Below are 26,011 nucleotides of genomic sequence, written 5' to 3' on the forward strand. Positions count from 1 at the left end.
CTTTATAGCTGAAAAATATTCCATTGTGTATAAATACCACATTTCTTTATCCATTCATCAGTTGAAGGGCAGTTGAATTGAGCTTCTAATAAACCTTGATATGGCTGTGTCACTGGAGTATGCTGATTTTAAGTCCTTTGGGGATAAACCAAGGAGTGGGAAAACTGGTCAAATTGTGGCTCCATTCCAAGTTTTCTAAGAAATCTCCATATTGCTTTCCATAGTGGTTTCACCAATTTGCAGTCCCACTAGCAATATACGAGTGAAACTTTTCCCCTACATCCTTGCCAAAATTTATTGTTACTTGTAATCTTTATAATTGCCTTTCTGACTGGAGTGAGATCAGATCTCAGTGTAGTTTTTAATTTGCCTTTCTCTAAGTCCTAGAGATTTTGGACATTTTTTCTTTCTTTTTCTTTTTTTTTTTAACCATTTGTATTTCTTCTGTGAAATACTGCTTCTGTTCCTTTGCTTATTTTATTTATTGAGTTCTTTCTTTCTTTCTTCTTTTTCTAGTGTTAACTTTTTAAAGTTATTTATATATTCTAGACTTTAAAGCTCTATCTGAGGTACAGGTGGAAAATATTTTCACCCATTCTGAAGGCTCTATCTTCACATTCTATTTGTTTACTTTGCTTTGAAGAAGTTTTTTAGTTTGATACCATCCCATTTATTGATTCTTGATTTTACTTCTTCCACTTTAGGTGTCTTGTTGAGGAAGTTGGTTCCTAAGCTGACATGATGGAGGGTTGAGCCTATAGTTTCTTCTGTTAGAGGCAAGGTCTCTGGTCTAATGCCTAGGTTCTTCAACCACTTTGAGTTGAGTTTCATGCAGGGTGATAGAGAGGGTTTCAATTTCATTTTACTAACACATGAACTTCCAGTTTTCCCAGCACCATTTTTGTTGAAGAGGCTAAATTTGAAAACTTTATCAATACTTACAAGACTGTTGTTAATCTTTTGTAAATTCTTTAGTTATGCTTATAATCAATGTGCCACTTCTCCTTCTCCTCCTCCTCCTCCTCCTCCTCCTCCTCCTCCTCCTCCTCCTCCTCCTCCTCTTCTCCTTCTCTTTTTCTCTTTCTTCTTATTTTTGTACCAAGAATTGAACCCAGGGGCACTTAATCACTGAGCCACATCCCCAGCCCTTTTTTATACTTTTATTTAGAGACAGGTTCTCGCTAAGTTGCTTAGGGCCTTGCTAAGTTTCTAAGGCTGTCTTTGAAATTATGATATTCCTTCCTCAGCCTCCCAAGCCTATGTGCACAAATATGCACCACCACATCAGGCTTGCCATTTCTTGAAAATGAATTGTAGATATTTCTCTTTAAAATTTCAGTTGGAAAACAATCAGTTTTCAAAAAGTACTTAGAGTGGAATTTTAATGTACACGATACTTATTATTTCACCAACCCTTCTAGTTAGCTGGGAATTTCTGTAGTACTTTACCTTGTTGATGTCTATAAACCTAAAAGCACTGAAAATTATTATTCATAATTATTACTTGTATATACTTTATTCTCATTTTAATCTTATTTTATATGGCTCTTACATATCTCATTCCCTTTTATGGTTCTTATTTCTCTAAGATAGCCAATGTTTTGACATTTGTAGAAATATTACTAATGGCTAGGCATTATAGCATTAAATGTACAGAAATTAATATGATTTTAGGGACATTTAAAACTCTTATCATTCTTCAAAATAAGTCTGTGAAAGTAGGAAACATATACAGAAACTTAATATCAGTTAATTCTTGATTTAGTTGCATATGCAGGCCTGCAACCTGGAATTTCACAATGAGAGAGAATATTGCTATATTTAAAAGTATTAGAATATACTGGTAACCATATGACGGGGGGGGGCAGGGCATATAGTAACAAAATTATACCAGAAGGTGTTTTTTTGAATTTTGTGATTCACTGCTAAGGTTTCACTTTGCTTTGTTTGTTTATTACTTTATGGATTTTTATATGTGAAAAGAAAAATATTTAAGTAAAAGTAACTTTTATCTAGTAACATTGTTGGCTCAATGCTACATATTTTCTATTAAGGGAGAGCTAGACAAGAGGAGAATTATGTATATATACCCAATCTTGAACTTCCCTGGTGAAACATGAAATATAAGCATACTCCCAAAATTTGAGCTAAACTCACTCAACTAAGTGAGTTATGATGAATATTTGAGGGTCAGATGCTACCAAGGGTTTACTCACACCAAAACAGACAACAAATAACATTTAAATATATTTGATAAAGTGTAGCACCATCTTACCAGCCCCAAACAATTTTTCTTTCAGTTTCATCATGAAAACATTTATTCATAAGAAAATATGGCTTATTTTCAGAATCTCCCATGTTGCTATAAACTATAAATTTAAGAGTTTAAACGCTATATAGAAGGATTGTCTTGTATTTGGAAACTATAATGAAGGCTGGCATTTATAATCACTTGAGGATAGATGTTGGCCAGTTATTGAAATTAAAGAAGTAGTTTAATTTTGCCTTAATCATAATGTGAAGTCAGAGAGCTTATCAAAAAAATTCAGAAAACATAGGTAGTTGATACAGAGTATTTCTAGATCAACTGAGACAAATCAACATCTAATTATTCAATTAAAGTTACATCAGTGCCTGATTTTAGATGCAGGGTTGAAAGCAGAAGTTTCCAGAGTTTTAAAGTCTAAGAACTGATAAAGCCTTCAGTTTAACTCATTCTTAGGACATGTAAGCTCATTAAATAACTCAGGAAAATCAATCTAATGCATAAAACATAAAATTTGAGTTATTTTTTAATATGCAATTTGACATAACACCAAAAAGGTTTATTATATTCATATTTCAAAGAAGCTTTACAAACACCTTTTAGAATTTTTTTTTGCATATTAGGACTTAAGGTTCAAATGTTTATACTCCTTGGACCTCTCTACTCCAGGCAGTGGTCAAACACTTTGTTGAAATATATTATGAATTGTAAGACTCCTGGAAAAAGTGGTCAGGAGGGAAGTTATTTTGTCATTGTAGTTAAAAGCAAGAAAATAAATTGAATAATTATGATCTGGCCAAACAATGTGCCCTTAAATCAGCTACTCATATGCATTTGGGCCAATTCAAAAATGTGCTGGAAAAATGAGAGTGAAATACTTTGTGAATAGAGTGGTTGAAGGAAGCTTACCACTGAGTTCAATCCTCAGTTAGTACAGTTTCTTGATGTGTGCCCTTGGGGCAATTTCTAATTTGATTTTCTACCTATGGAATTCACATAAGACCCAGCTTATGTGAATTCCATGGATATTAAATAAGTTAACACTCATAAAGTACCGAAAAATGGTGTCTTGCAAAGAATCAAAGATACTTTCATGTTTTCTCAATCCAAGCATTTGACCCTTCTGATAGGTGTGAACTCCTTGTACTACTTTGCCTAAGTCTGTCAACTCATAGTCACTGATAATGCTCCTCCATTAGAGAAGAAAATTCTCTTTCTCTTTAAGATAAATCCCCAGCAAAATTTCATCTGAACTTCTACAATTTTTAGAACTCAGATTATTCATAAATTTCAAAAAATTTTAGAATCCAAACATTGTTTTGACAATGGATAAATTTGTACAGAGTTCTGAAATTTTCCCCCTCTTTTTTTTTTAAAGGAAAATCTTACCTTTAGTTTTCAAGGTTTCCAAGGTTTAGGGTACTATCTCATATTTGGCTGATGACTATTTTGCTGAGGATAAGGTCATGTTCAAATATAATGAGTCTACAACATGTTTAAAACAATTGTTGCAAGCTTCTACAGAACTATGTAATTTTTTCTGTTTTATTCCTCAAAAATAAAAATTGCTTCTTGTGCTGAGCTGCTTCATTATCTATTAAAAAGTAAATTCATGAGAATCCTTTCTTATTGACTTTCAAGAGTGTAATAGTATATAATGAAGAACGGAAAAGACTGCCTCTTAACAGTATTGGTGAGTATTGATGCTATGCTTAATGGACTAACGAAAAAAGGCAGAGAAATGCCATGTGTTTAACAATTGAGAAGCTCATTATAAAAAGGATAGGAATATATACAAATGACCAAAGTCTTTGCTTTGCTATTTTATTATATTGCATTTTAAAGATTCAGGGTGTTCCAATTCTATCTCTCCAATAATTACTTAATGAGACAGCAGTCTCATAAATTACCTCCCATTAAGCCTTTTCTCAATGTGTGTGTGAAAGCCTTAAAGCTTAGATTAGTAATAATCAATTCTAAATTTTCCACTGAAAGTTCTAATGTTGAAAGCCCTTATAATCCATGCTTTGGAGCAGGTAAAATAAAAACTGAATATAGGATTTTAAAATAATAAGATTTCAGTCATTCAGAAGAATTATACTTGGAAAGAATTTATTTTTTTAATTAGGGACAATTTCAACATTCTTGAATTAAGCCATCCTGTTAACGTCATTACATTGTATGCATGACCAGCTTTGTTGATGCATTTATGCAATCCATATATACCCTAGTTAGAGTGTCTCTCAAATAGTATGCTCTGTGCTTGGGATATAAAGACAAAATGATAATTTATGTATATTTAAGCTATTTTGCATATGTTTTATTTAGTCACATAAAAATAGAAGCTCTGTTGAGTGATCTGGAATGGATTCTTTTAATTTTAGTAATGTCCCTAAAACACTAAGTCATGCTCAATCTAGATAGGCTCTATACTAAATGCTTTACCTGAATTTTCTTATTTAATCCTCAGAGGTCTACCGATATTCATATTATTATTCTTATTTTGCCTTTGAGAACAATAGGAGTAGGAACTTGTCCAAAGTGACATGGCCTAAATGGCTCTTTTATCAGATAATGATGTTCTATACAAACCATAGACTAGAACAGGATTATTTCTTCCACAGTTGCTGTTAAGAAAGGTTTGTATATATTCTGCATAGTCACCTTTTAAATAGAGTTTTGAGATAAAAAATAGAACCATTATAAATTATATTAGCAATACCTTACCTGATATTGTGGAAAAAATATTTGTGACCATGGAGTTTGGAGTTAAGAGAGTAGTAAATGAAACTCAGCTTATAACTGCTATTTATATAGACATAAAAAAAATTGCCAATTTTTTGGTAAATATTAAATTCTCTTACATATCACAATGCAGTTGATTATTCTGCCCACAAAAGTTATTTTTGAGATTAAATTAGATGTTATACAAGGAATAACCTAACACAATCACTTAAATGTTTTGGAAATTAACATTGCCATCCTTATAAAAATGGCTAAATGAAATGAAAGCCAGTTACTTTTCTTGGATCCTGGGAAAAAGAACTAGGTTGCAAGGCAAATAACAATCTTAAAATGCAAAGAGTCAAATTCAAAGAATCATAGCCAAAATCAGCTTACTTTGAACAGAGACCACTGGATAAATAGGGAAACTGGTAGAAATACTTAAGTGGTGATTTAAATGAAGTGCATGAGTTTGAGTATGGACTAGCTTAAGAGTGAGAAACCCGTGGGAATAGAAGAAAAAACATGAAGAAAAATCGAGAATGCTATACCTTTGTGAAGTTCACCTCCAGGAAACCCACCAAATTCTCACTATAGAGATCCAAGAATGATCTTTTGCCTTTGACTGAGAAAGAAAAGTAAACATTGTGAAATATATTCCTGTTAGGGTAGGTGGCGCAAATATCCACGAGAGACATATCTCTGAGTTCAAGCAAAGGTTTATTGACAGAGAATATCTGCCAGGCTGCACTTCTATGAGGCGCAAAGCAACCTGCTGGGAGAAACTTCTTAACTATGTACTCAAGTACAATGGAGCAGTTAAAAGATAACCTGTCTGGTTCTGTGATTGTTACTTGATATTGTTGCTGTCTTTTCGGTAGTTAAGGACTCTTTCATGGCAGGTCTAACAGGAAGATCATGCCTAGGTGGGCAGGTGCTGATTTTCAAAATGGAGTTATTTTGGCCTAAGGACCTAACAATTCCCAGCATTCTCTTTTACAAAGCCTATTCTCTAGGCTCTAGGGAAAAGATATTACTGGAAACTGATCTTACGTAGGGGAAGGGCATTTCTTCCACCCCAGTCTCCTCTGGCCTTTCTCTCTTACTTAAGGGATGGTGAAAAGTTAAGATAAATTTGTGAAGGTCATGACATTGGGAAAAAGAACTGAACTTTAACATAAGATTATAAGAGTTTTCTCCATTTTCACTACTTATCACTAAACCAATAGGGTTCCAATATAATAGAGGATGACAGCTGAAATTGCTGCAAGATCCAGTCTGAAGGGAAGTATTTAGGGAAGTGTAAGTCAACAAATGAAATGAAAACAAGGACACAGAGGAATGCAGAGCCTCTGGCACCTAGAGCTATAATCAAGCCAATGAGCCAGATTAATGTAAATCCTCATGTCATTTACCTCAATTCTTACCTGATACATCAAGTTTGGCTTTCAACATGCATTTTAACAATAAATTAGGCATGTTAAAAAGCAAGGGGAGGAAAACACTCCAAATAAACAAAGAGAAACATCAGGATCAGACTCAGGTGTAGCAGATTTAGAAACAATCAGGAAGGGGATATGAAAACGTTTTATTAATATGCAAAGGAATCTAATGAGATAAGTAGAAACATTTCAAGAACAAGTGGATAATCTAAGCAGAGATATAAAACAAACAAAAGAAGGAAATAACAAATTTCAAAAACATTGCAACAGAAGTAAAAAATGCCTCAGGTGAGCTCCTCGGTAGATTAGACATAACAGAGTAGAGAATCAATGAGCTTGACAGGAAGAAAATACAATAGTAATGCCCCAAAATAAATGAAAAGAGGGAAACTTCAATGAATAAAAACAGAAAACAAAACTTAAGAGGTATGGGGGAAATTTTTAAAGTGTATGCCTATGTATAATTGGAATAACAGAAGGAGAAAAAATAAATAAATAAAAGCAAAGTAGATGGAGCAAGGTGGCAGAGTAGTAGATACCAGCTTCCATTTTCTAGGCCTTCCCCTCCAAAAAAAGAATAAGAGCAACAGAAATTCAAAAGCTAATCAAGAACGGAAATGGCCCTGTGATGACTGAAAAGTGAAGAAATCCAGCAACACAGTGGAGCAAAAGATGAAGAGCAATTTTACAGAAAGTATTGCCAGAAAGTCAACACACCTGAGATGTATGGAGAGAGCTAGGGAAAAAAAAACAAGAGCAGGGCTATCAACTTAGCCACGTGGCAGGTGTCAGCATCATTCTAGTGCCTGTTCTGCAGAGGACCTTGACAGACTTTACCACTGAGGTCCTAAGTAACACATGTGGCAACACTTGTGACTCACCACTGCTCTCATAGTGCAGCTTCCTTTAGGCTCATCAGTTTAGAACACTGTAGACTGCTCTACAGAGGACAGCAATAGCTTTCAATACTGAGGTAATCAACTATCATCACCACCGTAGCCACACCCAAACTGGAGCTGCTGTTATATTGCCCTGGGACCTCTCCCCACTCCTTATGCATGCCAGATCCAGGAGGTTTGGTTGCTTTCTGTACAGCTGCTCTGTGATTGCCCTTGAAACAGATATTGGAGCCACTTTCAGAGTGGGCTAGACTGTGCACTGAACACTGTAGCCACTCTTTCCACAAATGTGATATACCATGGTCTGTTTCTGAGGCCGCTTTATAGACACCTCAAGGACTGTAGAGCCAGAACCACAATAGGAATATGCACACCTCACAAATCCAGAACTATGGTAATTCTGTACATGTTCATTACACTGGTCTGAGATATGCTTAGGACACCAGAACCATGGTTGCAGAAAAAACTCCTGCTTCCAGACCCTGAAGCCAATATAACTATGTACATACTCTGGAACCTGGCTTCCCAGTTGCTACATAAGCAACTATACATTGTACACACATTACAGTGGAGATGCTTGTGTCCTGACCTGGAGCTGAAGTCCCTTCATGTGGACCCACACTCCAGACCCAGCTCCATGGCCACTCCACAGGCACCATAAATGGATACCATTGTTGCCACCATTGCCAGTATGCCAACAAGCCAGAGTAAGAATTAAGAGGGATCCTTTGGGCACAATTTTCCCCTAGAAGTGAAAAGATAAAAAAAAACCTCAGCATCTCTCAACACCCAAACCACAGTGGTCCTTGCTGTTAACACCCATAGCCTTAGCTTTTAAAGACCTCTGCAAACTTCACCAGCACTAACAGAGCTTCACAGAGGCTGTGATGCTATGCCCTTGCAGTAGTGGGGACAGTACTCTCTCCACCACCTGTAGGTGAATGTCTTACTCACCAGAAGTAGTTTAAAATTCTGAAATAAGTAACAGATATATCATATATGCGGACATTAATGCAATGTAATAAGTAATATGACAAATCAAGGAAATATGATATCACCAAAAAAGAATAATATTCTAGTTACTTACCAACTCCAAAGAAATGGAGACTTACAAATTGTAGATAAAGAATTCAAAATAATTGTTTTCTACTATCACATATAATTAAAAAAAACAATTAAAAATGAAGGAATTCTTTTACGTAAACTCAGGGATTTACAAGATGATGCAGATAGGTAATTCATTGGTTTCATGAAAATAATACATGAACAAATTCAGAACAACCAAGAGACACAACATTTTAAGAAGATGAAAGAGAAATTCTGGAGCTGAAGAATACAAATGTCAGAATCTATCAAACCCAAGAAAAAATCTATGGACTTGAAGGAAGGACACTTCAAATTATTCAGCTACAGGAAAAAAAAAGGAAAACCATAAAACTCCTAGAAGAAAATACAAGGGAATTTTTTGTTTTGTGCATTTTTTGTATAATTATAAAAGCACAGACAATAAGAACCAAAAACTAACAAATGGAAGTACATCAAACTCAAAAGTTTCTGCTTTGCACAGAAAACAACAAGAACAAAAAAACAACAACAACAAGAAACCCACAGAATAAAAGAAAATATTTATAAATCATATATTTTAAAAAAGCTTAATATCAAAATGTATAAGTAATACATACAACTTAATAGCAGAATAATATAAATAACCTGATGAAAAATAAGGTAAAGGCCCTAAGTAGATATTTTTTCATAAGAAAAATAAAAGATGGCCAAGAAACACAAGAAAAACTGTTCAACATCACGAATCATCTGGGAAATGCAAATCGGAATCACAATGTGATATTTCCTCACTCTTGTTAGGGTGTCTATTAACAAAAAATCAAAAGATGACAAGGATTAGTGAGGATGTGAATAGCAGGGATCATTTATATAGCTTATACTTGGTTGAAGCAATGTTAAGTTTATAGCCATGATAATCAACAATGTGGAGATTCCTCAAAATATTAAAATAGTGCTCTGATATAATTCAGACATCTCTCTTCTGGGTAGATTTGCCATAACAAAATATCAGAGATTAAGTAATTTATAAATAATAGAAATTTGTTTCTCATAGATTTGGAGACTGGTAAATTAAGATCATGATTCTGGCAGATTTCATGTCTTGTATGGTACCTTATGGCTGTATCCTCTAGAGGGGATAAATTCTGTGTTGTAATATAGTGGAAAGTGAGGATTAAAAAGAAATAAGAAGTTAGGAAACATTACAAGGGCCTTAATCCTATTCATTAGGGCAAAGCCCTCTTAACAAAATTACTACTCAAAAGACCTCACTTCTTAAGGATTTCACTTTAATTTTGGAGAGGAACATGTATTCAAACCATTCAAACCGGCATTAAGTAGGTGTATGTAGGTTATAAGACAATGTCACTCACAAAAATAAAGTAGAATGTTGGTTATTCAAAAATCAATGACAGACACTAGTTTAGATTCAAGAAGTTCTGAGAACACTAAGAAATAAAGTTAAAAAAATCTACATCTAGGCATACCATATTCTTAATAGGTGTGCAACACAACATTGCTAAGGTAGCACTATTTACATTGCATTAAATAACACTCAATAGTTCATTTATTGGTAAAATATGCTGAATCAACAACCTGCATAGAGAAGCTATAATTTTTTAGTTGTCATCTAAATTTTCTTCAGCATAACTTAATACGTTATCAATACACTGCCCTAATATACTTTTTGCGAGATTACTTTTTATCCAGTCTACATCACACAAGTATTTTACTTCCTGTAATTTTATAGGTTCACCTTTATTTAGTTAGTTTTTAGTTTCTCACCAATTACTTAACTTTGATTGTCCTTAATGATAAGTTCTGGTATTAAATAATTTGTCTTCTGTCGTTTCACTGAATTGAATGTACAAATAAAAGCTTTACTCTACCCATTTTCATATTCTAATAATGACCTTAAGAAATGTGCCCCTTGATTTTCAAATGCCTATAATTTATAGGTAAATATTGTTTCAATCTTCCTGAATTTGTGCTGCACTTGTACATTGTTTCTCACATATTCTTTGGATTAGTGTTTCCATGAGTAAGCATCAGTCATGAGCATGACACTTTTTTGTGTACATGTCTCTCATGACATTTGTGCAGTGAAATGACTCAGGAGATCATAATTCTCCATCATTAATTTTTACATAGGAACTTGCTGAGATATAATTTACTTACCATAAAATTTACTACTTTTGAGTATACTATTCAGCATATTTAATATATTCAAACAGTCATATGATCATTCATCTTTAAATTTCTAATATTTATCCATAGAATAAGACCTGGAGTCTTTTTTTCCATATTATAACATACCTTCAAAAATTATTTCATCAGACCACCATGAATATTTAAAAGCACAAACAGTAATAAAATAAATAGAAGCGTATAATAAATAACCATCAAAGAAACACCACCAAAGTATAAAACCATCATGTGATGATTCACATCCAATAGTCACAAGTTTTATAACAATTACAACACTCCAGTAGAATGAGCAGAAGACTAGCAGGACATACAATTTCAACTTCCATTTTTGGAATAAGCATTTACCTTTGATTTTTCACTTGCTCTGAGAGAATTTGTGTTTGTAAGGTAATTACCTGGGAAGGTAATTCATGAGAAAAGTCTGATGCCACAAGCCAGTCATACTTCCTTCTGTGCAGTACTGTGTTCACCTCTACATTACATCTATGGCTACATCTACATCACCATCACATCAGAATCTGAGAGTCAATTCAACCAACCAAATATGGTCCTACTTCCATTTCACTAGGATTGGAAAATCCTCCCATGACATGCTAATGGGTTTCTCAGTTCTTGCCATCAGTGCAAGTGCCAGTATGACACAATATATGATGTTTAAACAAACTATATCTGTATATCTCTATCTCTTTCTGTATCTTTTGTTCAATCACTACACCTTAAAGAAGAGAGCTCTAAGGTTTCATGAAACCACAGTTGAATGGCAAGCACTGTAGATTGTATATTTGCCATTCTTTACTCAGTTTTCTCAACATGTGTAAAGGGTGTTATTTGTGGGGTTTTTTATTGCAAAACATTTATTTAAGAAAATCAAAATTATTTTAACATTTTATTAAATCTAAAGAGTTTGTGGGGTTTTTTAGAATTTTATTTTATGTTCAAAGAATTAGATGGTCTCATTGAGTATCTGTCTTAGGCAATCTATTCAAGGAGGTTCACTTAGTGCCTATATCCTTTGCATACTGACAGAAACACTGCCAGTGTATGTTGAGGCTGTAGTACTGGATCAGACCATGCTGGTTTGAGCAGATAGGGCAAGAGTGATAACCCTGGCTTAATTTTCATGGGTGGTTCCAGTAGAGTTATTGGTGACCCATTTTGCTTCAAAGTGTGCAAAGAGGCCAAAGGAGTAAGCTGGGGCATACTCGTGGTCTTCAGAATTTTTTTTCCTGAAGTTCAATTTTAATGATTAAATTCACTTTCCCCTTTCTCTGTCACTGTCTGCTCCCTTCAAGATTTGCTTCTCCATCCCTCAGCCTTATTAAAAACAAAACAAAACAAACAAACAAACAAAAACCCTAAAATGATTTCTTAAATATTGAAATGAGGAACAGATGCCAGATTTGGTGTCACTCTTAGGAATTCTTGATGATTAGCTACATTAGCAGTATTGTAGACAATTAAGTAAATATTGGAAATGAGAGAATTTGTTAGTGCTTAAGTTGACAGCTCTGTAATCAATTGTCATGTTAAGATGTGTTATGTTGAATAAGGATATTATAATGATTAGACTGAGACACTGAATATTAGAAATTAAAACATTTACCATTCCTTAACAGGTTTTTCTGATTGTTTTTATTAAAGTTTTAGAGACATTGGACCCAGGGCCTCAAGCATGCCAGACAACTGAAATATAGCCCCGGTACTTTATATTTTTGTTTTGAGACAGGATCTTGCTACATTGTTAAAGATCTTGGTAAATTGCTCAAAATGGCCTTGAACATGAGATATTCCTGCTTCAGCCAGCCAAGTTGCTGGGATTATAGGCTTATGTGACTGAGCCTGAAGAATGCAAATTTTCTTCAGTGCCTCTTTTCTTGTTTCCTAAATTTAAATATTTAAGTTTCTCTAAGTATTGTGATTTTGATGGTATTCCATATAGAGTAAAAGACAGTAAGCATGGCTTTATTAATAAGGTAGCACTAATCATTTTAAAAATTAACTTTAATATCTCAGTAGCTTATTTGTTGTTCATGAGAAGAACAAAAGAATAGCTCCTAATTATGGATGTCTTTATTCCAAGGACTGATTAAGAGATTAAGATACTTTTCATATAATGGCTCTACCATCTATACCACATGCCTTCCAAAATCACTGTGCTTCCTGCATCAATTTTGCAGAAAGGAAAAATATATAGAAAATCCTATGTAGAGGGTGCATATAACTCATATTTTAAAGTCATGAATATAACCCCTGCTCATATTCCATCATTCAGTATTTAGTCAATGGCCATATCTACTGTGATGGATCATTTAATGTGTATCTTGAGTGGGCCATGGGTGCTCAGATTAAATGTTATTTCTGGGTGTGTCTATGTGAGTTTTTGCAGATGAGATCCACATTTGAGTAAGTTAATTTGGGTAAAGTGTTACCCTCTCCAATGGGGATGGGCAACGGCCAATCCACAGAGGACAAAATTAAACAGAAGGTAGAGGAACAAGGAAATTGCAGTTTTTTTCTTGACTCACTGCTTGAATTGGGACATTTCATCTTCTCCTGTTATCAAAATGGGATTCACATGAGTAGCATTGCTCTCGTAGTTTTAGACTGCATTATATCACAGGCTTTCCAATATGTGGACATTAGATCTTGGGATATCTCAGCATAAGCCAACTCCTCACTAATTTTATTTTTATGTATCTTATAGATTCTCTCTTTGGAGAACCTTTCCTAATACACCTACTTGAAAAGAGGCTTTTGCTTAGGGGAAAAATGAGAAAAAATAGAATACCTAATGAGACAACCTGTTCCATAAATAACTATTTTTTTTCTTTTGGTGCTGGGGATCAAACCTAGGGCCTTGTGCATACAAGGCAAGCACTCTACCAACTGAGCTATATCCCCAGCCCCATAAATAACAATGTTAATGGGACTATAAAACATTTCTAAAAGTAGATTTACAGTAGCTAATGATCAATGTTCTAAATCTTTATAGTTGTGAATTTACTTAAATAATCTGTATGAGATAAGTGATCTTACCTCTTTTTAAAACACCCAGAACATACAGATTCTTGAATGAATGAAACAGAGTGGATGAAAATTTGATTTTCATTTGACTCAAGTGAACACATGATCTATGTGGTAGTTGACCCTCAATTCAACAGAGCTATGAATAACACTGTTTAGTTTTCTAGTTTTTCAACTTTTCAAAGGAAAGAATAAATAATTTGGAAAAATGTAGTGGAAAAAAACATATGCCAATATATGTCTCAATATATGTCTAATCATATTACATTCTCTTCTTTCTTTAACCTTCTTCATAAAATGTTAAAAGATCAAGAGGAAATCCAACAAAATCATTATACAGAAATTTAATATATATAATCTACTAAGAGAGCCAAATATGACACCAAAAGTTATGATAAGCTTCTATAGTTGGCTGTGGTAGTAATTTCTCCAATAGTTGACCAGACTTATCTGTGACTCTCATAAATGGCTAAAATGGAAGACCTTCCTCACTTCTGCTCTTTGCCGCTTGCTCAAAACTGGAGACTCAAATTGGATCCAAATTGCTAACTGGTTTACTGTAGTTAACTCATACCCCATTAACACTGTCAAGTAGTTAGCTGACCCTGACATGCCTTACCTGCTACAAGCCCTAAGCATTTCCTACATGCTAGAAGAAAAAATATTTATATAAAAATAGTAATATATTCACTTTATTGCCATGAACAAAGTAGGACACTTTGGAATGTACAAACTAGTATAGTCACTTTGACATGCAGTTGTTTTAACTTGTCTTACTTTCAAAGACATTAACTCTTACAACCAAATGATGTGTACAACAGAAATTACTAGCTTTTATTGAACTTCTGACTTTTATTCCCCAATTATGTTGGAAATATAGTGAAATTTGGGGATGGGATGTAATGTTGATGTAAAGATGGAGAAAGGGTAAAGCTTAGGGATGGTGTTACAATGCTTGTTCTTCACACTAATTATTTTTAAAAAATACAAGAAGGCAAAACAATCTGACCTCTAATGGTGTGGGTTGTTTTATGGCCATGTCAAGTGTGCCTGAATAAAAATGTCAAGTGCCTTGTGTTCAAACAGCATTATCTAATGTTTTGTGGCTTCAGAAATAGGGACATTTTTTAAAAATTTAAAAATGGCTTTCTAATTAAAGTGCAAAAATATTATGAATTGTTTATTACAGAGGCACATTTTAAATGTAAACCAAAACTAATAGGTTGAAATCATTTGGATCAAGAGCCTAGATAATTCAACATTTTTTAAAATGAGTAACTAAAAATACAAAATAATTTTCTCATAATTAGGACTGGGTTGGGAGGTAGTAGGTACAAAGATTTGTAATTAAAATACAAGTTTAGAAGACATAGCATATGAATTGATGGTCATTTATAACTTCTTTTAAACTCTAGATTTAATAATTATCATAAATGTTACATAAAAATTAAGTTTGTAGCTACTAGAATTTCAAACAATTCTGTATTGAGTAAAACATAGCACTTCAAAGAACACAGAACAGATAATGCAAGTCATGGTACATCTTGAAGAAATTCTACCATTCATAGTTCATTTAACCTTTGTCAAACAGTATTTATTGGGTATCTGTGGAATACATTCATTAACAATACCATTCATATTTTGGGGACCAAGAGTGAAGTTCCACACAAAAACCACATTTTACTGAAAAATTTGAACAATGAACAAATAAGTAAATAGATACAGAATGCAACGTTATAATAAATTGTAAAGAAGCATAGAGAATGTTAGAGAAAGATGGAAAATAATGCCGACTTTTAATGGAAAAAATTGGCTGAGGAATAAAATAGCTGGGCATCAATCTGAATGAAACAATAGAGCAAACCAGGAAAACATGTGGAGGAATGGAAGGAGGAGGAGAAAAAAGCAATTTGATGCATTTAACAAAAATAAATAAATAAATAAAAATAAAAACCATCATCATGGGATGAAAAGAATGATTTAGGGGAGAGTTATGGGAGATAAATTTAAAGAGGTCCAAGGTGTAGGAGTATGAAAGACCTTCAAGAACATGGAAAGCGATTTTGATTTTTTTCTAATTATTCACAAAAGACTTTGGAAAGTTGGGCAGGAAAATGATATAACCTCATATGATGATTTTTATAATGTTCTGTCATGCAAAGAAGTGGTACATGCCTAACATCTCAGCTATTCTGGAGGCTAAGACAGAAGGATTACAAGTTTGGGGTCACCTTGGGCAACTAAGTGAGAACTTGTCTTAATAAAATATATTTTTTTAAAAAAAGAACTGGAGATAACTCACTCGTAGAGCACTTGCCTAGCCGGTGTGAGCCTCAGGGTTCAATACCTAGTACCATAAATAAATAAATAAATAAACAGACATATAAATAAAGTTCTAACTAATATGTGAAGATTATAAGTTTATAGGAGGTTAAGAGTTCAGAGGAGGAAACAGAAAAGTTTGGTATTTCACAAAATGATTACAGATTAAATTTTGTTTGGTTTATATTTTGAAGATAGCTCTTTCATAAATTTCTCTTCTGCATAGGATATAGAGCCAAAGGATAAAGATAAATTGAGAACAAATCCCAGGTTGGGCCTGACAAAAATTAGATATAGGTAACAACATTACTATAGGGTGATAGCATGATGAACGCTTTGGTTTGCTTTTTTATGTGGCAAGTGCAGTGTACTTATCACTTATGTTTTGTATTGGTTAATTCTGAGAAGATTTTTAGACATTCAAATGGAAAAGATGAGAATGTATTTCGTTCTATTGTGGGGTATCAAGAGATATGTTGAGGCTGTCACCAATTTTGGGATCCTTACCAGGAAGATTCCATTTAAATCATGGGACTTCATGATAATATCTAGAGTGACAATTGGGGAAAAGAAGTTGAGAATCAAAGACAAGATGCTGTGTGAGAAAATACAAGTAAAACTGAGGAGAAATGGAAAATAAGTTGAGACAAAAAGTATATGTGCACACACATGTGTATGCATGTATGTGTGTGTGTGCACTGAAGGGAAAAACCCAGGGACTTATGAAAATTGGGCAATTGCTCTACCACTGAGTTACACCCCCATCTATGCATTGTATCTTGAAAGATAACTGAGAAAATGAGAGAGTATTAACTATGTCAAATAATACAGAAATATCAGGAAGTACAGTTGAGTTTCCGACTAAACTTCTCTTAATATGTTAGTCAAAAAACATCCATTCAGTGTGTTTATATTGCTTAAAATTACCAAGGACTTCTTTTGTTGTTATTTGTGAACACTTCTGGTGCCCATTTTTTTCCCAAGTACTAGGTATTACTGTTTCCAGAAATTATTCTGACTGTAAATAAGAGTGAATTAGAGGAAAAGATACTACCAGAGACCTGAGCCTTAGACTCAACTTTGGGAATCCCAACAAATCAGCTTTGGTTCTATGTTGCCCCCCCAAAAAAAAATGGAAAAAGTAATAGTGAAAAGCAGGAAATAAATTTTAATCAGAATATCTCTATCAGGAAGACAAAGAAGACCAACATTTCCAGCTCTATCTCCAGAGGTCTTTTTTTTTTCTCAGTACTGGGGATTGAACCCAGGGGCACTCTTCTATCACTGAACTATATCCCCATCCCTTTTTATTTTGAGACAGGATCTCACTAAGTTGCTGAGACTAGGTGGGAACTTGCAATACTCTTCCTGCTCAGCCTCCTAAATCTCTGGGATTAGAGGTCACATTGGCATCAAGAAGTCTTCATTAAACTGGTCTGGCTGATTATCTTGGTATTTGTCAGACAGACATCTTTAGATGATAATAAAAATACTGCTGCTGCCACTCACCACAAGATATTTCTCATTCAGACTTTGTTCCTCCTGGAATCCAAGATGAATAAGAGCAAAAAAGAAAGATGTAAAATGGAGGAAGAGATGCCAAATTTTAAATCCAATTGGACATTTGCAGACCCAAGTGAAGGGTCTAGGTCTTTGTTACAAAACGCTAGAGATCAGGTAGAAGTTCATTTGACTATTCTTCATTAAAAAAAATAATACATGGATTGGTTCTTTGGAGCCAGCCAGGTCCTCCAGGGGCTGGGCCTTTCTCTCAGATGCCCCTCGGCGCCTCTTGCTGCAAGTCACACCTGCAGGAGGATCCAGTTGCCACTTTACAGGTTCTTTGAGCACTTTGATATTTTTACTATCACCTTTGGGTTCTTGGTATGTGTGCATGGGTCAGCTGATGTCCCTGCTACCTCTCCCTGCACTGAGATCTCTTCTGTTATAGGTGCTTTCCTGAGCCTTGTCCTGGGCTGTCTCTTAACGGGTACTGGAGTTCCCACTGGTTCTGGCGACTAAAAGGCTCAAGGGTCACTCCAGTTAAACTGGGCTAACTGGGCTGCATGAAATAACCACACAAGAGACACAAATACCTTTTTCTTTGTGGTCGCTGTGGTAGCTCCTCTGACCTTAAGGATCTGCAGAAAGAGAGAGAGGGAGAGCACATACTGACCCCTTTTATTGAGAAGAAACTATTCAAATGAGGCAAGGGGTCAGGTTTTAGGGGGCTGAGTATCTTCATGATATCCACTGTCAGTAGGTTGACTGACACCTGGGTAGGCCACACCCAAGGGCAGCCCAGGACAAGGCTTAGTAAGAGAAGGGGACATACACAAGGCACTTCCATGGAAGATTCAATCCTAAACAGGGCAAGGGGTTATATTACAAAGGAACAGGTGAGCGTAGCTCCACCCATGGGGCTGTAGGAAGACACCCCCATGCACCAGACATTGACCCTCCCACCCAAGAAGGGTGGGGAAAGCTCTGCCACATTTCAGCGACTGAGCGCCTCAGCACCCAGCCGGAGAGTGTGACTCAGTCACATGTAAGGTTGGTCTCCCACATCTGGTTGTGGAGATTTACAGGGTATTTCTGTGTTTTTTCTTCACCTGTCCATTCCTTAGTGGGGTCTAGTGCTTGGATTGGTTCTTTGGAGCCAGCTATATCTTCCAGTGCCTGGGAATGGTCCTCAGGTACCCCCTCGCAGCCACCTGCTGCCAGTGGCTCTTGCTGCTGGGACCAGGACCTACTGTGCAGACCCCTCAGAAGTTGTGCTGTCTTGGACCTCACCTCATGGTGCTGTGCGTGGTGGCCCATGATGTCCACATTGGCTTCCTCACTGCTCAGGGTTACTGTTTCACCTCTGCTGTCCAGAGCCGCATCCTGGTCTGTCTCTTTGTGCTTGTTGGCTTGTCCCTGGTTCTGGTTGTGGAGATCTGCAGCTGATTTCTGTGGTCTTCTCGTTACTTGTGGGTTCCTCAGTGGGGCCTGGTGTTAGGATTGCTTGTTTGGAGCCAGCCATTTCCTCCAGGGGCCGGGCCTTTTCTTCAGGTACCACCCCAGGGGGCTTCTTGTTGCCAGTTACTTTTCTGCTGCATCCGGTTTCTGCTTTGCTGGTTTCTTAAACATCTTAACACTTTTATCATCACCTGTAGATTCTGCCTCTGTGTGTGCAGTTTCCCCCTAGATTTGCAAGGTGTATCTGTGGTTTCTCCAGCAGTCTTTGGGTCCTCGCCACCACCTGGTGTTTGGAAGAGCTCTTGGAAGTCAGTCAGGTCCTCCAGAGGCTGGGCTTTCTCCCTGGATGCCCCTGGCTGCTGCTTGCTCCCTGTTACCCTTGCTGCTGGTTGCAGGGCCTGCTGTCCAGGCTCCTCGAAAGCTCTGATGACTTTATCATCACCTCCTGGCACTCTGGGTGTTAGAGTGGCTTCCTGTGACATTGGGACACTGTGCAGGCCAAGGCAGTCCATGGGGAAAAGAGTGTTGCTCCGAGGGACAGAGGCAGATCTCCTGAGCCTTTGATAATGAATAAGGGTCTAAAAAATTTTAATAAACTGAATTGAACTTGTGGAAGAACACAACCCCAACAGGGAAGCCGAAAAAAAGGAACATGAAGTAGAAGAACATGAAGTGCTTGTAGATTAGGGAATGTTGCTGCAACAGACACCAAAATAAAACTGAAGGAGAAGAGCAAAGACCAGAGATTACTATGTCAGCAGAAAAGATAAAAATAAAGAGACAGGAAAAGAAGCCCAAGAAAACCTCCCAGGAGATGGAGCTGCGCTACAGAACCCAGGTGATGGAGATGAGAAACCCGTGTCTATGGACAAAGTCAGGGAAAAAGAGAATGTGCTTGAGATCTGGAAGATAGAATCAGATTCCCCAGCTTCACACAGCAAAGGAGGAAGTGAGGGAGAAAAGCATGGCAGGCCCCATGAGGAGCCAGGAAGAGAAAGGAACAACTGCAAATTCAGACTTCAGGTATCTGAGGTCCAGAAAGCCATGCATGAAGCCTAGATTGGAGAGTGAATCTGAGTTACTCAAGATGCCAAGTGATGTGCAGAAAACCTAAAGAAGGGTAAGGACCGAGGGTACAAGAAAACTGGAAATCACCAGGACAGGAAGATATTTAGCAAAGAAATTTGAGAGGGAAAAATATAATAAAGTTAGTTTAGTGATAAATTTTTGGTATAATTTTTGATACCATTATAAAAGTGAATTCTGTAAATAATGATATGGGTGTGTTTAAGGGAAGAAATAATTTACGGGCTCTGGTTTGTCCATAGAACCCTGAAAGGGGTCCACAAGGGGACCCTGACCAGTTCCTGAGTGGTAATGATTTATGTCTGGGGCAGGTGGGCAAAGCATTTTTCCTCTATATTGCAGAATAAAGCCCTGCTTCCTGGAAATAAGTAAACTGAAAACCCAATTTGGTTTTAAAGAGCAGGAATGTTATAGAGGGAAGATATACAGAAAGGAGTTGAAATTGCAGGACGAAGATGCAGTAGAGTTTTTAGTGAAAATAGAGAAATATACTGAAGGCTCCCAGGCAGAGAGGGAGTGGTGGAAATACAGAAGATAGAAAAAACAATGTAAAGAGGACAGAAGAGGCAAAAAAGAGAAGCATCAAATTGTTAATATCCATAGGCACTAGAAGAGGAAAAGAAGTTACTTAAAATTTTGAGAATGAAAGCAGAATCAAGACAGGGATAAGGTATTAGTGTTAAGGGGGAAAATATCTTCACACTTTTTGGGCAAAGGAAGAGAGAGATGTATTTGTGGCCTATGCTAGGATGACCCTGTAACTTGTCCAAACTAGGACACTTTGAGAGTGAAAGGAGATGTCAAATAATAACCATACTATCAATCTGGAGATTTAGAGAAACCTCCAGAGAGACAGCTTTTACTAAAATTACTGACAATTAAGATGTAGATGAAATAACAAAACAAACAAAAAAACTTGTCACCTTTGCCATTTTTTTTCTTTTTTTTTTAGCATCTTCCTGCTTTTCTTGAAGTCAGTCACCTTAGATTTCAGGAAGAACAGGACTAATCTATGAACATCTTGTGATAAGTAAGAGCTACCTCCCAGGCAACAGCAACTTTTTTTTTTTTTATCTCTGACAAAGCCTCAGCCTGACAATTCCTTAGGTAATGATCAACCAGATTATAGTCTGAGCAAGACTGCTTGATTATGTGCATTTCTGGTCCCCTTTCTTGACATGATATGGAAACTCATGCCAGTACCCTAAAGGCAAGGCTGGAAATGCTGGTATCCTTTGTCTTCCTGGTATAGCTGTATACTTTTTCCATTTGTTTTTGGTGGCAAGAAACCAAACCTGATTTGTTGAGATCGCCAGAATTGGGCTTCTGGTCTAGGATTCCAATAGTTCCTAAGAAAATCATATGATTGTCCACAAAATGCTGGATATATAGTTAATCTAAATAAGAAGAATAAGCTTGGAGGCAATTGTAGGATATGTAGTTGCTAACAATTAAAGAAGTCCATTGAGAGAATGAATCAAGAATACAAATGATGTGGCTGGCCTTGATAAGAAAGAACTGCTCTTCCTCTACATCAGTAGCATTAGAGTAACTCCATGGTCCAGATGTGTTTTCAAACAGAAAAGAGGGTGTTGAAGGTCTTTAGAAAGCTGTAATTGTTGGAAGTTCATAGACTGAAAGTGAAAGTTGTTGCTGAGGGTTTGATAGTTGCAGAAAGCTCTTCAAAGGGCCCCTTTTGGAAATGGTAGAAGAAATCAGTTTATAGTAAATACAAAGATGACCAGGCAAGATCAAGATCCCAGTTAGGTGTCTTGATCCTCCAAAGAGATACATGAATTTCATAAAAATTGCTGCCATTTATTGAATAATTATGTGTTTTACATGAGTAACCTCAATTTAGTTTCAAAGCACTCTTATGAGATAAGTGATCTAATTTTATTGGTTTGTAAAAGGAAAATACCGAGGCACAGAGTGTTAAGTAGTAAATCATCAAAGGTCACACAGCTGGGATGAAAGAGTCATGATTTAAACAGCCAGCATGACTGTAGAAACCAAGGTCTTGATAACTGAGTGCATTGCATCTCAAGGTTAATCTTAACTGTTTTGAGGTCATAAAACAGGTTTCAGAGTGATATTCATTCTTAGACGGGAGTAAAAGGGTTTCACGAGATTACACACATATCCACGGAAAGCCAAATGGGCAGCATTGCCCAGGGTACATGTCTCTCACTGGCTGGCTTTGTGGAGGCTTCTACCATGATCTGAAATGATGCTATCATTTGATGCCAAGTGGGCTGTAGTTGGTCTGTCACAGGAAGGTTTATACTAGGTTGGCCTATAGTTCTACAGATGAAAAGATGATTTGAGTCTGTAGGGTATCATTTACTAGCGTGGTATTTTCAGCATTTCAAAGAATATCAATCAGGAATCCCTGAAAGCCAAATGTGTTTTCCTGAAGTGAGCAAGCTGGTACAATAATTCTTAAATCCTTTGTTGTTGTGGAGGAAATTTCTGTGGGTTTCATCATAAAAAATATTTTATACTGCAGCTACCAAAAACCCCTATCAATCTAAGATCTAACATTAGTTTTTTATGGTTTGGTTGCTAGGTAATAAATGCACACTGAAAAATGCAGTTTGAGGGGGAAAATGCCTCAATAAAGAGAATTCCCCTATGGTTTGGGATGACAGTCTCAGCTAATATTTCACATTAAAAAAAATCAGTAATAGGAGTTCCTAAGAAAATTATAAAATTCACCACAGCTTCCTAGAAGAGATCATTTTTAGCATCTTTAATTTTTTTTTAAATTTCAGATCCTTGGACAGTGGTTGTCCTAAAAAGTAATCATTGAGAACTATTTATGATTACATAAGTAAACAAACCTTGTCTGTTACTAATTTATAAATTCTAAATTAAATATGGACACTAAAGCATGATTTTGTGGTATCTCGTCTCAGAAATTATGTGATATCTCTTCTCAGAAATTCTTCTTTTTTTTCTCCCTCAAATAATGTTACCAGATTTATGCACAGCTGATAAGATTATTTGCATTTTTTTGATATTTAAATTGAAAGCAAGAACTTTATTTCCATATGAAGATACAGCTATTCAATCATTAAATGATCAGACTGACTCTGATATACATTAATTACTCTCTAGATAAATAATACCTCAAGATCGAATTTCAAATAAAAAATTTCACTTATTGAATTTAAGAGATTGTTAGTAAAATGAGGTATAAAGAACAGGGATTGCACAATCGAATTACTTGGAGGTGTTTGGAGGAGGTAAGGTAACTAGTTAGAAGAGGTGGGTGGGGTGGGAAGAGGAAACAAGTTTCACCATAATTGAAGGTGAGGTTGTGGAGAGTATGAGCTGCTACTCCTTGCTGGTGGGAATATAAAATGTATAGCCACTTTAGAAAATTTAGTGTGTTTCTTACAAAACTAAACATACTCTTACTATGCATTTATGCTTCTAGGTATTTACACAAATGAGTTGAAAACTTACATCCACAAAACAAGTTGTATATGAATGTTTAGAGTTTTATATATAATTGTCAAAATTGGGAAGCAGATGTCTTTCACAGGTGAATGAATACAGAAAATATGGTGCATCTGAATGCTGTGATATTATTCAGTGACAGAAAAAAATGAGCTGTGAAATCCCAAAAAGACAGGGAGGAAACTTAAATACATATTTCTAAGTGAAAGAAGCCAATCTGAAAAGACTACTGACTATACGTCTCCAATTACATGATATTCTGGAAAAAAGCAAAACTATGAAGTCCATAAAAGGATTAGTGGTGCAGGAGGAGGGAAAGAAAGACGAATAAATGGAGTACGGGGCACATTTAGGACAGTAAAATTATTCTGTATGATACTTCAATAGTAGGTACATGTCAATATACATTTATCAAAACCTGGGCTGGGGATGTGGCTCAAGCGGTAGCGCGCTTGCCTGGCATGCATGTGGTCCTGGTTCAATCCTCAGCACCACATACAAACAAAGATGTTGTGTCCGCCAAGAACTAAAAAATAAATATTAAAAATTCTCTCTCTCTCTCTCTCTCTCTCTCTCTCTCTCTCTCTCTCTCTCTCTCTCTCTCTCTCTCTGTCTCTCTCTCCTCTCTCACTCTCTCTTAAAAAAAAAAAAACCCTATGGAATGACACTAAGTAAACCCTAATGTAAATTATGAACTTTAGTCACTCACTAGTAATACATAAATATTGGCTAATCAATTGTAACAAATGTATCATATTAACAGAAGGTATTAATAATAGTAAAAATCAAAGGAATGGGGGAGAATAGGAAGTATACAGAAACTCTGTATTCTTTGCTCAAATTTTTTAAAAACCTCACACAACATTAAAAAATAAGAAGTATAGTTGGCTTTCAAACAAAAACTTGCATCAAATTATAGTATAAATCTTAGAAATACATGTAATTCTCATATTTAAAGACAGTTCTTTATTCAGGTAAGGAAAATTTGTTTTCTCAATAAAATTTATTTCATAAGGCTGAGTTTAATTATTTAAATTTATGAAGTAAATAAGAAATATTCACGTCTTATATTAATAACACACATCATTTCAGAACTAAAATGGATTTATCTATAACCTGGTACAATTGACTAAAAATACAATACTAACCTAGTAGAAGTGATTTTAAATATGTAAATATTTTTATTGATTAAACTTTATTGTTCTTAGAAAAGTAATACCTGTTAAAATTTTTACAGGTTGGTTTCTGAGAGAAGAAAATTTTATTATTTTGTATTGGGGAACTGAACCCCAGGCCATTTTACCACTGAGCTACATTCTCAGTCATTGTTATTTTTTCTTTTGAGATAGGGTCTCACTAAGTTGTTGAGGCTGGCCTTAAACTTGTGATCTTCACGTCCCAGCCTCCTGAGTCACGGGGATTAGAGGTCTATCCCACCATGCTTGGTTACAAAAACTATTTTTAATTATCATACTTAATATAGCTTGTATTTTACTCTTTTTATCTAATAACTCATATACTTTAAGAGGATTTATTTTTAATTGCAATTAATAAAAAGATATAGGAGGGCTGTGGATATAGCTCAGTTGGTAGAGTGCTTGCCTCGCCTGACAAGGTCCTGGGTTCAATCCCCAGCAGCAAAAAAATAAAATAAAATAAGTAAAAAAATAAAAATATATGGGCATCCTAAAATGTTAATATTATAAAATTAATTGGTTGTACACATAAGTTGGTATATATTCAATTGAAATATACTTATGTACTTATATAGAAAATAGATGTGCAACATACTGTGTACTGATGCACAGAAAAACAGCTAATGTGTTTATTTTGTTATAAGACACATTTATTTCACATATCAAGGATTCCAAAATTAGAATGTCTTAAAATTAATATCAAATTACATCAATATTTGTGATCACATTGATGAAAAACTATGTATATGATGTTTTGAGCTTTAGTTTAATTAGAACAATTTAAACGATGTTAAGTTCAGTTTCTTTTTTAAGAGATATGAGATCAACATCCTGGTAAGGAAGAATATTATAATTCACATACATTTTAAAGTTCACCATATGAGAAAATGGAGTTGAGGATTAATTGCTACAAATAAAATACTATATTACCTCTTGGGTTAACTTTTAGAGGAGGGAGGAAACTAGATTCTTGATTTAAAGGAACATGGAGGTTATTGGCAAAGATCATAGGGCACATTATATAGCATCTCACCCCTTCCCACAGAAACTTGAGACTTTCCATTTTTTGTATAGATGGGTGATAAAGTTTGTATTTTATGTAGCTAGACAGTATTTATCTGAGGATATATATGGGCAGAAAAGGAATATAAAACAAAAAATATAAGGATTAGAAAGATTGAATTTTGATATTGAGAATATAAGTTTTTCTAGTGTAAAGAAATGCCTTATATGCTTGGCATATAGTCATTACATTTTTTTAATGATTTAAAAATCTATTTCTTGACAGTAAGACACCTTAGTTGTTTACTGAATGTTAGTGAAATAGAAGGCATAACTATGTAAGTCCGAGGCTAA

This window comes from Ictidomys tridecemlineatus, chromosome 9 (genome assembly GCF_052094955.1).
Source record: "Ictidomys tridecemlineatus isolate mIctTri1 chromosome 9, mIctTri1.hap1, whole genome shotgun sequence".
Classification (NCBI taxonomy): Eukaryota; Metazoa; Chordata; class Mammalia; order Rodentia; family Sciuridae; genus Ictidomys; species Ictidomys tridecemlineatus.